The following is a 12,513-nucleotide window of genomic DNA, read 5'->3' on the forward strand; positions in this document are numbered from 1 at the left end:
TGGCCACGGGTGACTGCGCGATGGTTGCAAGGACAGAGGTGCTGGGAAGGAGAAGAGGCTTTGGCCGTCCTGGGCAGGGTGGATGCTCCACCCTCAGTGGCCCCCTCCTCAGACACCTGGATGGCAATCTCCCGTTGTGGTTGCCGAGTGCCCACCTCCGTTCAGTTACCAAATGCAGGGAATGAAGAAACAGGACACTTCATACTTAGTGCTGTGCTTTGGCTTTTCACAAAGCTCAACGTGAGCTTGCGCTTTGATGCGGCATCACAGATGATGGGGAGAGAGACGGCAATGCAGCAGGAGCATGGGGCAGCGACCCTGAGATGGGAAGGTGAGGGTGTGGGAGCCGCCAGAGGGCTTCTCCCTGGTCTGCACTGAGCCACCAGGAGACGTCCGGGCCGAGCACATACAGCTTAGGGCAAGTTGCTGCTGCGCTTGTAGGCTCTTGTTTGGCTGTTTCCCAGTGTGACTTCCTTTCCTGGGGCCTCACTTTTGCCACCTGGGTCTGCCCTGCCCAGTGAAGTGTCTCCTGTGTTTGCTTCAGACTCTGTCTCCTGGAGGACCCAGATGGAGACACTTATTTGCATGTATAAATTATATATTATTTATCTGTATTGTGATAACAGAGTATACACATGGTTTGTGCTCTGTTTTCAAAGTTATTTCATAGACATTTCCCCATTTTAATGATTCCTCTTTGTCATGATTGTAAAGGGCTGTAGAGTATTCCATGAAGTGAATATATCAACCTAAAAAAAACCAATCTCCTATTGTTGGGTATTTAGTTGTTTCCTGTTATTTATGTATTTTTTTGACAAATGCTGTCTTGTATGTCTTTGTAGATTTATTTTTGCATATACTTCTGGCACTTTCTGAAGGATAAATTTCTAGAAGTGGAATTTTTATTTTATTTTCTTATATATTTTGTTAAATATTACCAGTTAGCCCTCAGAAAGTGTATAATTTACATTTCTTTTTTTTTTTTTTTTTTTGTCTTTATAGGGCTGCACTTGGAGCATATGGAAGTTCCCAGGTAGGGGTCAAATCAGAGCTGTAGCTGCCAGCCTATATCACAGCCACAGCAACACCAGAACCAGGCCGCATCTGTGACCTACGCCACAGCTCACGGCAATGCTGGATCCTTTAAGCCACTGAATGAGGCCAGGGATCGAACCCATTCTATGGATCCTAGTTGGATTTGTTACCACTGAGTCATGATGGGATCTCCTATAATTTACATTCCTAACATTAGTGTATTCTTGCCAATATTGTGTATGCTTTTAATATTTTTGTCAATTTTGTGGGTGATAAGTGATCTGGGTGTAATTTATATATTACATGTGAAGTTGAATCTTTTAAAATACATTTAACTGTCTTTATTTTGTGCATGTGCGAATTATCTGCTCCTTCTGTCTTCTTTTTTTAAATCCAAGGGTCCTTTTCCCTCTTGTTTTTGTCTGGTCTTTTCGCCAGCACATCCTTCTGTGCAGGAGACGGTGTCCTGGGCCCACCTATAGACTACGTTAGAGGTGGAAGTTGACTCTCTCAGTCTTTCTGCTGATCCTTATTCAGCACCTGCTCTGTGCCAGGTGCTTCTAGACACTGGGATGTGGCAGTAAACAAGATATGCGCTGAGCCTGTGTTATGCATGGTATGTTGGGGGGTGTCTGTGAAGCCCTGGGAAACAGTGGATGTAGACAAGTGTGTCAGATGGTGGTGAATGCGGGGAAGGACAAGGAAGGCTGTGAGGATGCGGAGTTCCTGGTGGGCCGCATTTCTAGGGAACTATGTGCATCAAGGCCCAAGGGAAGGAGGAGCCACTTGGAGGTCTTGGGAAAGGCCTTTCAGGCAGAGGGAGCAGCCTGTGTGGGTTCCAGAGAGGGCCAGCGCTGGGTGAGTTGGAGAACCAGCCAGAAAAAAGTGTGGCCAGCATGGTACATGGGGTGTGAGGGTGGTGGTACTGGTGGGAAGCAGGTGAGGGGGCGTAGGACGCGGGGATAGAAGGCCCTACGTCCAGACTGCTTTAGAATTTAGGAATATGGATTGCAGAAGGCTCTTCTGATAAAGAAGCAAGCACTTCCCGGTGCTGCTAACCTGGGTCAGACTCAGTGAGACAGAGAAGGAAAAGGAGGTGCATGTTTGTAGGAAGCATATGTCGTGTTTTGAATGATGGGTTCGCGGTCTTTTGACAGTAATGAAGAAGGCAGTTTTCTAGAATTTGAGAGAACTTGTTTGCAGAAGGCTGTTTAATCTTGATCTGTAAGCAAGATGTCAGGACCTCACCTTCTCCTACTTCTGAGGTAGTTCAGTCAGTCGTTCCTTTGTTTTTATGGCTGCACCAGGGGCATATGGAAGGACCCAGGCCAGGGATTGAATCCGAGCTGCAGCTGCGGCCACACTGGTCCTTTTTTTTTTTTTTTTTGGTCTTTTTAGGGCTGTACTCGCAGCATGTGGAATTCCCAGGCTAGGGGTCGAATTGGAGCTACAGCTGCCGGCCTAAACTACAGCCACAGAGACACCAGATCTGAGCCACATCTATATGACCTGTGTTGTAGCTTGTGGCAATGCCAGATCCTTAACCTACTGAGCAAGGTCAGGGATCAAACACGCATCCTCCCAGACACTATGTTGGGTTTTTAACCCACTGAACCAAAATAGGAACTCCATGAATGCTATTTTTGTTGTCTGTTTTCATTCTATTTCCCAGTGTTTGGTTTTCTAACTATGGTGCATTCACAGAAATTCCCTGAGCAAAGATTTCCTTCTTGAGGAAGTGGTGCTGAGTCGGGCACTGTCCTGGAAAGCTCGGAGGTCCTGGCTCTCACTTGCCCTTGAAGGGGGGTGGGGAGGGAAGGAGGAAGGTAGAGCAGCAGTTGGAGCCAGCATCTCAGCCCGGGGGGGATGACCGAACGAGAAATCAAAAATTCAGAACCCTCTGAAAGCATTGCAGACCATTATGGGATTTGAAATTAGAAACATTGTGTGCATTTTTAATATTCTGCTAGGAAAAGGACCGTGGCACATCAATGTTTAATGCAGGGACCATAATAGAGAGCCGAGTAGCTCTCCGTGGCCCTATGGGTTCCAGCCTTGTCCAGAAGAAAGAAGTGTCGGGTTCTATTTTAGGCCTGTCTTTGGAACCTGGATTCTACTGTGGAATGAGAGCCCTAAGGTCTGACTTGTCTTTTCTCACCTCTCTGAGTGGGTACTTTTGATACAAGAAAAATGGTTTGCTCCGTGTTATCCATCCCTCCCCCTTCTATATATGTCATGTGCAATTTTCAGGGGTTATACGCAGTTTGGAAACTATACGTTCTTTTACCAGTTTTCTCTCTAGATGTTTGTAGAATCAGCTGTAGGCTTCTTTTTTGTTGTTGTTGTTGTTTTTTGTTTTGTTTTTAGGGCTACACCTGTGGCATATGGAGGTTCCCAGGCTAGGGGTGGAATTGGAGCTACAGCTGCCGGCCTACCCCACAGCCACAGCAACACGGGATCCAGGCTGCGTCTGTGGCCTATACCACAGCTCATGGCAATGCCAGATCCCCAACCCACTTAGCGCGGCCAGGGATCGAACCTGCATCCTTCTGTATACTAGTCAGATTTGTTTCCGCTGTGCCACAACGGGAACTCCCATAGGCTTCTTTAGGGTATTTCTAATAGGGACAGAAAAAGGGAATGGAATACTTATTAGCCTTTTTTCTCCCGTTGTTAGCATTTATTTGAGCAGTGATGCAACTGAGCTTTTCAATTGCTTGTGGATCAGCATGTCCCTCTATCACTAGGGAGGTTTATTTGGACGGTAGGGGGTGGGGGGCATCAAGAGAGCAGGGGGGATATTAATCACTAATATTGTTTGGAATTACCAGCGCGTGTTGACTGTAAAAACTTTTAGTTGGTTTTACTATTGTTTTAGAACTAGCTAGACCAGCACTGTCCAATAGAGTTTTCTGTGATGTTGGGATTGTTTTTATTTTGCATCTGAGCTGTCAAGTGCATTAGCCACTAGCCACTTCCAATGTGGCCAGTGTGATTGTGGAACTTTTTTTGGGGGGGGTACCAAATTCCTTTATTTGAAGGAATGGTACTAAGGAAAGAACTGAAGTAGATGTTTTGGCAGGACTTACAGAAAAGGTGAAGGTAACCCGAACATGCATGTACTGCTTTGGTGACCAGGGAAGTCACCCCCCCAACCCCCCTGTGGCTCTGGGAAGCCAGCCTAAGGCTTAGCTCTCCCTGCTCCCCAGGGTGTGCCTTGTTGAAAAGAAGCTCTGCAGGGCCATTCTCGGGGGGCCCCCATCCTGTGCAAGTTGGTAATGTGGTCACCCAAATCTTTGATGGATTTCGCCTGCTCATCCAGGTAATGTGTCTCAATGAAGTCACACGAATGGGGGTCATTTCTGTCAGTGGCCCATTTTTGCAGTTCCAGTAGCGACTGATTGACGTTTTTTCCCAAGTGCAGCGCACGTTCCATTGCATCAGCCCATTCTCCCAGTCGTCACGGTCTGGTTTCTTGATATCCTGCAGAAAGATTCAGCCACCTCATTGGTTCTGCAGCTTCATCAGTTTCTCAGCACGTTCCCTCTCTCCTCAGGAGATTGATGAAGAAAGTACTTGGCAAAGTTCTTTAAAGCCACATCATCACTGTCAAAATAGTATGACATGGACAGGTAGACCTAGGAGGCATGGGGCTCTAGGCTGGTCTGGCAGTTGATGGCTGCCTCCGAGTCCTGGTGGTAGTTCTGGCGCACCTGCGAGGAGCATGAGGTCGTCATAGTGGGAGGCTGAGGAGAGGTGGTGGCAGCAGCAGTGGCTGCATGGGAGCAGTGGCCTTGGGGTGGTCCGAGGGCTCTGGGAAGAGGTGGCGAGGGCTGGCTCTGAGCGGCTGGCCGCGGTGGGTGACCATTGCCAAGTTCCAGCAGTGCTTGGACAGGAGACCACAGCGACTCTCCATGAAGAATGTGGCCTGGTTGTGGAACTTAACATTTAATTTTAATAAGTTTAAACTGAAATAGCCCCGTGTGGCCAGTGGTCACCCTGTCGGATGGTGCAGGGCTGGACAGTGCCCGCCTGGTTGCCTGCCTCAACTGGGTCACCTTCACCCTCAGCCCCGATGCCTGGAGAACCTCACACCGGGTAGAACATCAAGCTGGCTCTCAGGCTGCTGCTCGCTTTTTGGTGTCAGCGCCATGAATAGAAGGCAGATGGCAGAAGGCAGGCAAGCGGTGCCCGTGTCACACATTACCACCTTGCTTGTGGCATATGGTGCAGTGCTAAGGGTAAAAAGCATACTTTAATTGAGTGCCTACTGTGTACCGAAGATGAGGGTGTCCTACGCAGACTCTGCCCTCCTCCTTAGTTTATTCTGCACTTAGTGTGCACCTTGGCTGAATGGAAGTTCCACTCTTTCCCATGTGATTAGATGGTAAGGTGACACCTGAGACAAAGAGTTTGATGTTTGCAGATTGGATGCTTGGTCTGTCGGTGATGGGGGAGTGAGATGGCTTCTGATTTCTTAGGGGAAGGTCTCTGGCCTGTGGCATGTTGGTATTTATATCTGTAGCAGACTCTCTGTATCTTTGCCTCCTGTGGTCATTTTCTAGTGGGAATGGCATGCATCTGGGGCGTCTGGGCTGTGGAGGAGGAGGTCCCCTCCCACACCTTGATCACAGAGCTGCCTGCCAGTAGGTAGGATCGTGTAGGGCAAAGGACAGGTGCTCTGCAAGCCACTGATCTGGTCGTCTGCGAGGTCAGTGGCCGAAAGGGACGTCCTGGAGGCTGGGTCCTCAGGCTGGAGGGAGGAGGAGCCCCCTCGAATGTCTCGAAGAGGGAACGGTGGCTCTGACCTGGGTTCTTACCAGCTGACACTTAGTGGGGAAATTAACGCTTACTTTTATAAAAATCATCCCCATAGTCTTCCTGCCGAAGGATAGAGCTTCGTATGAATTAATCAACACTCTTCTTAAAATACCTCATACCTTGAACTCTTCTAATTTGATATGTGCTGCTTGTACATTTGAACATCTTCTGGAAACATGACGTGGATATAGATTCATCTTTTCTGCTTTCAGTTGACACCTGAGTAACCATGACTCACATTTTTTTTTAAAGATTTTTATTTTTTCTATGATACAGATTTTTTGGTAACTGGTGAATTTGGTAACAGAATTATTCTTTGCTTTGCTTTTGACCTTTTATGATTCTTTCCTCTGGTAGTTGGGGGTGGTTAGAAAGGAAGGCGCTGTTTGTTCTCAAGACTCATAACCATGAAAGAAATCACTGAGAAAGTGATCAGTGAGTAAGGTTGTTGTTTTCTACCAGCTTTTGTCCAAAAACTGTGTCTTCAGCACACACCATGCTTACCTGATTCAATTAGCGCCTCTTTTTTCTCCTTAACCAAACACCTGGAAAGTACTGGCCTTCATACCCACCGTGTGTTCGGTGTCAGTGTGCTGCTCACCAGGTGTGGACCCGGGCGAGGTGTCTCCCGGAGCAGAGATCTCCAGCATCTCAGAAAGGCACAGTGCAGTGTTAGAACACGATGGGTGAGGGCCAGCGGGTCAGGCACCAGCCGCATCCCCCCCGGAGGTTTAAATTCATGAAAATTAAAAAAAACAAAAACAAAAAAAAACAACTTTCCTTTTCATGGCTGAGGTGTATTCCATCCCCCTATTTCCCACCTTCTTTATCCTTTCATCTGGCAGTAGGCACTTAGGTTTCTTCCTGATCTTCGCTGTTGTAAATGATGTTTAGGTGAACATGGGGGTGCAGGTATCTTTTGGAGTTGTTTTTGTATTCTCTGGATAAATACTCAGAAGTGGGATGGCTGGATCATATCGAAGTGCTCTTCCTCATTTTTTGAGCAATCTCCTTACTGTTTTCCATCGTAGTGGTGAATATGCTGTCTGGTATGTTAAAGAAGAAATAGGTTGTGTACATGAAAGAAACATCTCTCATGTTATAAACCATGTTACTTCAGTTTAAAAAAATAAAGTAACATGAGGATGGTAATACATGGATGTTTTTCCTCTTAGTCCCACCAGCCGCATTTCAAGTGCTCAGTGGCCATGTGAGTCTAGCAGCTGCCGAGTTCATGCAAATTAGGACGTTTCTGCCGCACAGAGAGTCCTGTTGGGCAGCGCTGTGGAGCCCGTTTTTGGAATGAGCTGTGTTTATCCAGTCGGCAGGTACTGCTGAGCATCTCCTTGTCAGGCCCTATCCTGACCACAGGGACCAGTCGCGAGTACAGGACAGGCCTGGCACTCACAGAGCCACCCTCGCCCTGAGGGACACGGTTCAAGAGGCTAAGCCAGACATGCCCACGTGGTGAACCTCAGGACCTCGGTGCCCACTGCTCGCTGGGGCCACAGGCAGTTCGGGGGACTGTCCCTCTTCTCTGCAGGGAAGGAAGATCATTAAATAGCGTGTTTTACAAAAGGGAAGAACAGTTAGTGCAAAGAAGTCCAGCCCTGGGCACGCCTCGTCCTTAATCTCCCAAGCTCTCTGAGCCCTATTTTCTCCCATTTTAATAGTAGGGCTTTTAGTACCTGTTTCACGGAGCAGTGGTGAAGGTTCAGAGAGAAGAGGTGTTTATAAAACCCAGCGCTCAGCACTCAGCATTAAACTCAAGACGGCTACTGCGCTAATCTCTTCCATCATAGAAACGTCTTAGAAGCTCAAAAAGTAACTTGAGCTGGAGGCGGGGGTTGGGAAGGCCCTTTCCTTGAACAGGCACAGCAGGGTCAGGAGCAGCTGCCTTGCACCTTCCCTGTTTGCGGGGGGTGGTAGGGTGCTGCGCTGAGTGAGGCCCCTGGTGTAAACGGATTGCTCTGCAGACCCGTTCTGCTCGTGTTTTAGTAGATGATTGTTTCTACCCAGGCTCCCCCAGCCTCTGTGTAAAGAGCACATCTTCCCTCGCGAGCCTTTCTTAGAATTCTCCAGGGTGAGCAGAAAACCTGGGCGTCCCTTCCGACCCTGTGTGTCACCAGCGCCCAGGACTGCGAGTGTTTGAGCAAGTCAGGTCACCTGCTGGGCAGCCTCATCCTAGGGGTCGGGAAAGATGAGATGACGTCTGCATTTCCTCGTCTTTCTCCCCAGATCATGTCTGGTCTTCCCACCCCTTCAGGTTGTGCCGACCCCGGGGCCCAGGCTCGATGGATGTGACTGAAATGCCCTTCAGTGAGGACATTCTTGGGAGGGGGTAACATGTCCCAGCAGTCGAGAAAGAGTTACCATGCTCGTGGGTGAGCTGTACCTTTTGTATTGCTTTTAAATGATTAAACAACATTACAAGAAAACACTGAATACAGGAAACCCATTTGCTCCTCTTAAGGCAAATGGGATCGAACCCACATCCTTATGGATCCTAGTCGGGTTCGTTAACTGCTGAGCCATGAAGGGAGCGCCTTAATTTTTTCTTTATATTCTTGCCCAGATATTCACATAACCTTTATTTTGATGTAATCATTGTGGATTTCTTTCAACTAAAGCTTTTCTTAAATATCTTCTGTGAGAGTAACTAATTTTCATGTTTATCATTTTTATGTTGTATATTAGTTATTAAATCAGTTTACTGTACTTACCAACTTTATGGCTAGACACCTAGGTTATTTTGAATTTTTTAACAATTGTAGATAATTCCAAAGTGGCCGTCTTTATTCTGATAATGTTTTCCTTTGATGTAAGAGGAATTGTAAGAAATGAACGTGAAGGGAGTTCCTGTTGTGGCTTAGTGGTAACGAACCCAACTAGTATCTGTGAGGATCCCTGGCCTTCCTCAGTGGGTTAAAGGATCTGGCAGCGCCGTGAGCTGTGATGTAGGTCACAGATGTGGCTCAGATCCTGAGCTGTGGTCTAGATCACAGATGTGGCTCAGATCCCATGTGGCTGTGGCTGTAGTGTAGGCTGGGCAGCTATAGCTCTGATTCGACCCTAGCCTGGGAACTTCCATGTGCCACAGGTGCAGCCCTAAAAAAGCAAAAAAAAAAAAAAAAGAAAAGAAATTGGTGTGAACACATTTATGGCTCCTATGTGAAAGCAAGTCAATGAAACTTTATCAGAGCACACATAGAATTTTACTGTTTTTAGGGTTTTCTAGGATCTGCTGATATGTTTGTTTTTAAAAATAATTACATAGCTCAATTCCATATTATTAACTGGAAATGTCCTTAACTTTTTATTATGGAAAAGTTTAAACAGTGTAGGCAGGGTGTAGAACCCCTGTGTACCCACTGTCCAGGGTCAGAGGTCACCCAGTTAATGGTACCTGTGGTATCTTTAACCCTCCAATCTTCAGTATTATTTTGAAGCAGATCTCAGCATTTACTTCAGAATTGTTTCATATATATATATATGTATACACATCGTTTCATATATATATATATGCATGCAGTGGTTAAAAAAAAAAAGACGCATGTAGATTTACACCCAAAGTCCTTACATTGATAAGCTGCACATGTACTAAGTATCTCCCCAGGGCATACTTTGACTCTTTGAGCCAGTGATTTTTTTTGAGCAGGAGGATGAAGTGGTGAGAAATACACACAATAGAATGGATTTGGAGCTCTCTGCAGGAGGCTTGATGTGAAAACCTGAAAGTGGGGAGCTGACCGTCTGCCATCCATATCTCTGTCTGTGACACTGCTGCTTCACAGTTCATTTTCTCTCTGTGTGTCTCGCTCTATCCTCTTAGGAATGGTGTTGATGATTGAGCCCTGCTTTGGCTGAAAGTAACAGAATTCTCAGTTAAAATTTCCTGAAGTATGACATTTAATTTCTCATAGTAAGAAGTCCCAGGGAAGGCAAGTCCAGGGTTGGTTTATTTGGCAGCTGAGTGGGGCCAGGGTTCTGGCAGCTTCTCTGTTGTTTTCTTGGTTCCCCCCCTCATGATTGCAACGTGGCTGCCACTGCTGTGCCCTTACACCGTCTATACCTGTGTCCGGTACAGGCAGGAGGGTTGCCTTTTCCTCTCATTTTCTTTCTTTCATCAGGATGAGAAGTCTTGCTGAGCACTGCCCCGCATTCTCTCTCCGGTCCTCTTGGCAGAGCTGGGTCACTGTGCTGGAAGTCTCCAGGGAGTTTGGGAGACTGAACTTCTGGCTTCCTGCATTTTCACCCTCTGGAGCGGAGCTGAGGCAAAGGAAGGGTTCTGCCACAGGGGGCTCTTATTTAACAACCTGCTTTCCGTGTAGGAAGAACCAAATCTAGAAGAGCTCTCTTCAGAGTCATAGATTGGGTGAAGCAGAGCTGGGCCTCATGGCCATTCTGACTGGAGTTTAGTGCTGTTTTTCCTCAAATGTCACCCCGGATGTCCCTGCAGGAGGCCAGGGCCGAGGGAATAGCAGCCCGGAAACGGGTGGAGCAGTTGGAATAGAAAAGGCCGAAGAGGGAAAAGCAGAGTCTAAGGGTAGACGCTCGCCGAGGGGGCGGGGCAGCCTGGCAGGAAGCTGACGCAGTTCAGCTTGAGGCTCTTTCCGGGAGGCCTGCAGAACCGGCAGTGCATCCTACCCGGGGCGCCTGACCTTGGTGTAGCTGTTAACTGGTGGTGTCGGTCGACCGGAGTGACATACATCCTCTCAGTTTCTCCATTGTAGAGGCAGTGTCCATTTATTTATTTTTGAAAAGAACATTTCTTAGGTATGTTTTAAAAAACACAGACGTTATTAAAAAATGGCTTATCTTTGACTATCGCCAATAACCTCCGCTGATACATTTAAGAAAATTAAACATTAAATGCACTTGGTTAGGAAATTCAAATGGTAGAGAATTATTTTTAAAAAAAATCCAAAACAAAAAACCTCCTCCTTGTGTATCCCTCTGGAAGGCTTCCTGTCCACATACTGAGACCATTGTGGACCCAGTTTCGAAGGAGAGGTGGGGGTAAAAGTCAGGGCTGAGGGGCCCGAGAGGTGAACGGGGTCTGGGAGCTTGATGGAGAAGAGAAGGCTCAGGGCAGAGAGGGAGCCTGGGAGGGGGAGGGCATTCCCAGCACAGACTGTGGAGATGGGCTACAAAGTCACTGGGGTCCAAGATACCCAACAGATGAAAGTTGCCAATAAAGTGATACCTAATGCTGTGATGCTGTGGGGTGAAAAAGCTCCTTCTGTTTTCCCATAGTGTTTTCTGGAGTATTCCTAACCAAGGGCAGTATAGCAATAAGGCAGCAGGTAATTGATGGGTTTTTTTTTTTTTTCTCTTCATTCATCCCAGGATGACTGACGAGGTTCTGGGTTTTCTCATCAGGGGCTGGAAGCCCCAGAGAGGCGCTGTCCAGGGGGTTGCCTGCAGAGATCTGGCCCCTGCCTGGTGTCTGGCACAGGAACACCTGTGGGCCAGAGAGAGATGATGTTGCCGAATCATTCCTGAGAAAGTCCCTGACAAGGGGAGTGTGTCCAGGTGTCTTTAAAAAGCAATGCAGGAATTCCCATCGTGGTGGTGCATCAGAAACGAATCTGACTGGGAACCATGGAGTTGGAGGTTTGATCCCTAGCCTTGCTCAGTGGGTTGGGGATCCAGTGTTGCTGTGGGCTGTGGTGTGGGTCGCAGGCACGGCTCGGATCTGGTGTTGCTTTGGCTCTGGCATGGGCCATTGGCAACAGCTCCAATTGGACCCCTGGCCTGGGAACCTCCATGTGCCGCGGGTACGGCCCTAAAAAGGCAAAAAAAACCCCAACCAAAAACAAAAACCAAAAACAATGCAAATGGCCTTCTCTAAATAGGGTAGTTCCTAATAATTCTTCACACTGTTTGCTAGATCCTGGCAGTATTCTTTGAGATTTTTAGGTTTTCATGGTGATAGAATGTTTGCCCTTCAGACTTCATACCTTTCCTTCATAACGTGCAGTCTGCAGGAGGTCAGGGCAGGAGAGCAGGGGCACGTCTTGGGGGGCCCTGTGTGAGCTGAGTATGCCTTTGAGAGGCCCTCTGTGCGGGAGCAGCTGGGATGGCCCCGCTCAGGGCATGGGCCTGCACATGGGTTGCTCAGGAGTTAGCATTTTGCTCATCCCGTCACCCAAGATGTAGCAGGCTGGCCTTCGGTAAGTACTTACTGAGTGAGTGATGTTCTTTGTGCTGCTCTGGCTTCGGCTTTTAAGTAATAAGTCGTGCAGATTGCTGATGTATCAGATCAAATGCACAAAGTGAACCAGCAACTCTGAAGAGGAACATATCTCATTTCTGGTTGATTTAAAGTAGCATTTAGAGTTGTTCATTTTGCAGAGAGCTAATGTAGTGCGATGCCTGAGGTCCATTTTAAAGTCCTGTTACGTAACCTTATCATTGTTACAAGAGGCATTTGTCTATGATCATTTTAGTCTATTGCATAATAAATGTTTAGAGATCCTCTTATTCACTTCTGTGCCAGAGCGTTTGGGAACAAGCATCTACTTGTAATGTTCTTGTACAGACCAAAGAGGTAAAGCAGAAATGCTAAGAGCAAGGACCATTTTATTGGTCCTTTAAGCCAGGACAGAGGGAAGGACTGATAATCTTTTCAAAGCAGGAAAGGTTTGCTTTCTC

The 12,513-nt window shown here is 47.3% G+C and overlaps 1 protein-coding gene and 1 pseudogene across 1 annotated transcript in view; one reads left to right on the top strand and one right to left on the bottom strand.

Annotated features, from left to right (window-relative positions):
* The window catches only part of DTD1 (D-tyrosyl-tRNA deacylase 1), a 135,513-nt gene that overhangs the window by 75,110 nt on the left and 47,890 nt on the right, over window positions 1–12,513 (top strand). The gene's annotated exons all lie outside the window — the stretch shown is intronic.
* On the bottom strand, window positions 4,217–6,148 carry LOC106506615 (annotated as a pseudogene).

Source organism: Sus scrofa, chromosome 17, assembly GCF_000003025.6.
Source record: "Sus scrofa isolate TJ Tabasco breed Duroc chromosome 17, Sscrofa11.1, whole genome shotgun sequence".
Classification (NCBI taxonomy): Eukaryota; Metazoa; Chordata; class Mammalia; order Artiodactyla; family Suidae; genus Sus; species Sus scrofa.